Source organism: Miscanthus floridulus, chromosome 19 (assembly GCF_019320115.1).
Source record: "Miscanthus floridulus cultivar M001 chromosome 19, ASM1932011v1, whole genome shotgun sequence".
Classification (NCBI taxonomy): Eukaryota; Viridiplantae; Streptophyta; class Magnoliopsida; order Poales; family Poaceae; genus Miscanthus; species Miscanthus floridulus.
The window spans coordinates 116,312,341-116,315,684 of NC_089598.1; the positions used below are offsets into that span (position 1 = coordinate 116,312,341).

General features: G+C 40.4%; 1 pseudogene; it reads right to left on the reverse strand.

The window, feature by feature from the left end:
* Nucleotides 1-616: 616 nt before the first annotated feature.
* On the reverse strand, nt 617-2,541 carry LOC136529596 (glycosyltransferase-like KOBITO 1; annotated as a pseudogene).
* Between the last annotated feature and the right edge of the window lie 803 nt (nt 2,542-3,344).

Here is a 3,344-nt window from a genome sequence, read left to right on the forward strand (position 1 = left end):
GAGATAACTAAACTTTTGTACTAAAAACACATGGATCCCACGATAAGACAACAATACTATAAAATTAAATACCAACGTTAAAGTTATAGTTAATCCAAAGAGCAAAGTTTATGAAATTAATAGTCACGGAGAGCACGGCGTCACAGGCTTACAAACTTTACTTTATAGACATTTTCGTGATGCGTCTAAGATAATGTTTTATATCGGTAGGAAGAAATCTCCGATATCTATTTTTTTCGTGCACCAATAAATGCACGAATAAGTTCCGTCGCATCTCCATACCATCCTGTATACAGGCTCGAGTATATATGTCAATATTAGTGCCTGTCGCATGGGTAATACTGCGTCTCTTGAAAAATCTTCCACAAAAACTTAAAACAGAGTGTTATACTCATTGTATAAATATGTGTGGCTTTTGGTCTATTCCACGTAGACATATACTGTAAAATAAGATATCCACTTAAGTGACTATGTCAAGATTCACGATCAGCGATATATAGAAATAGTTAAATCGTAGGTATTATTATTGTAAGCTATAGTGACTCCACGTTAGTTACCCATCTATGTAAGGATCACCCTGCATTCTAAAAGCTTCTAAAAGCTTCTGTTGTTCATATCAGGATGTAGTTACTGCATTGGTAAAGACACCGGATTCCTTGAGGCCACGGATGATAGCCTGCAAAGATTGGGCATAAAATGTAGCAGCAATAAGAAACAACTTCCACGAGCTGCAAGCCTACAAGATTGAGATCTAGACTAACCATGGGCACATATATACGTGTTAAGATACCCTTCCTCAAAAGTTTCAAATTGGTGTCTTTATCAGTCCATACAACATGTTCCCAGTACCTAAACAAAGGTAGTCAGACCAATGTGATCTCTCTTAATTTAGGCATGATAGGGAGGAATGGTTGGTGCTTGGTACACAGAAGGCTAAGGGTGTTACCAGTTCTTCATCTCCTCCTAAGTTGCTGTTGATGCAATTATAAAGGCATGCCATGACATAGTACAAGGGATGATTCATTAGCTCTCCCAAGTTAGTTATCCAGTTAGCTACCTATGCACAATGATACATAATAAGAGTCATAGCAGTTTCCTTTCTTTTCTTTTTTTGGTAAAAAGACAGTGATATGGTTCTCTGGCATGGCTAGCTATACATTGTACAATGGAGAATGGACCATGGGAAACATTTATGTGATTAGTATAAGGCACATGAACAAGGTACAATATTGTGCTTATGCAATGCCCCATCACCTTGTATCTGATTCAGACATAACTACATCCTCTCATCCACTTTCAGTTAAAAAAGATATTACATGCATATATTGTGTAAACTGAGATTGTTTCCACCCACGACAGTTTCCACAAGCATTTTCATAGTATAATAAATCATCTAGCCATTTTTCTCCCCATCTCATTCTTTATATCATATCACCTAAATGAAATAAATGTATTATTTCAACGTTTTAGCTAGGAAACAGTATGTTATGATGTGGACAAGGTGGCTTGTACCCATAGGACAACAATAGATGCTATGTAGATACAGCAAAGGAAAGAAAAGATAGCTCACCAAACGGTCAAATTCCAAGATAAAACATCACTTCACATCTTCTTTAGTTGGCTTGCAACCACACCTATCCCTCCTTGAGGTTAGGTCTGAGAACTTTGTGTAGGTGTAATGCTGAATGGCATCCTCCTCCAATTTGATTTCACTACAAAAGAAATATATAACTAAACCATCGAGTAGAAAGAAACTATAGTTTATTGACTGACCATTTGTTTTAGCAAAAAAAAACTCCACATATTGAGATATCTTACTTTGGGGATTTCATGTAATTATGCCATCTATGAGCATCATTTGGACGCAAATGCTCTTGAACCCTTGCAGTCGATTTTCCATTACCATAAGGAAGTAGTTTGGATTACCACGTGTTGCTCCTTTGTATAGACCAAAGTATGTATCCTTCGGAAGATGATCATAATTTTTCTTATACATGGAAACCTATAGGCACAAAACAATATGACTATATAAATGATGCAAGCTATCAAACACAGAGAATGATAATCAGACCATTCCTATTATTTTCTTCAATGCATTAATGAGTAGTTCTGTGTAGTGTTTGATAAACTATAGTTTTTTCTAGACAGTGAGTCGATATCTAGTTATCTACAGGTCGCACTTTGCTTCTCAAGTAAGCCAGTGGATCATCATTCGCATACATAGCCAATTTTTTCCTTTCTTTTGCATACATGTTACAGATAATAGTAGCTTCTATACCTCACTGAAAGGATCCTTAATGTCATCACGCTCAATGCTGCTCTCCTAGAAAAAAGAAATATATACAATAATCAGATGTGAAGCACGTTACCATATTCAATAAACATGTTACTTGTGTGACTCACATAATTGGGGAAGATAACCATATCAACATTGTCAGGAACATCTAAAAGCAATCACCTCAGGGAGTACTCTCGGGCACCAGCTGCGTGAATCAACTCATCAGTATCAAGGTGAATGATCCAATCCATCCCAGCATCCTATGACAATCAAATAGGGGACATTCGCATCAATCTCACGACTAAATACAAGGCCTTTTCAAAGTCAAAATGATAGCTAATAAAATGTGTCGAGTTCATAAACCCTGGGTCCCTCGGGGATCGGCTTCCACGCCAAGGATCGACCCAGAAGAACGGCCTTTTCTTCTTCTAGACCGGCCTAAGAGTCTGAACTCAACAGACCAGAGCACTCGCTTCAGGCCCAGGCCGCCTTCGGCCCATCTCTCCGACCGAAGCACTAGCTCAGGCTCAAGCTAGCTCCGAACGGCCTCTCCGATCGAAGCGCTAGCATTAGGCCTCGGCTGCCTCCACATGGCCTCCACTTGGAAAGCCTGACCCGAGGACTGCCTCCGACTCCAACCCCGTGTCTCTGACCGGGACTCATAGAAAACCCTGCTCATTGCTATTCTCCGACTAGGACCATCCGACCAAGGACGCCCACTCGGAAAGAATCAGAAGGCGTGCGAAGAAAGGCAAGGCATGGCTCACAAGTCAAAACCACTATACCAGGGACCATACCCTATAAGGAACAATGCTCTCTAGCCACCCTGACACAAAGTATTGTAGGGGCCGCAAGAAACTCCCATATGGTAAGCCCCCTCCGTGTGTCTCTGAACACCGATTGCGGTATGAGCTCTAGGATTTGCCATACTGGGTGAACATAGCGCAGCTCCTCATAAGCCACTAGGCATCCAGAAGTATTTTGTAGGTACTGGCATCATCCTTCCTAAAGAAGGTAGCTCGACCCCCATGCACCTCTGACATCCTATAGCGACATCGACAGTATT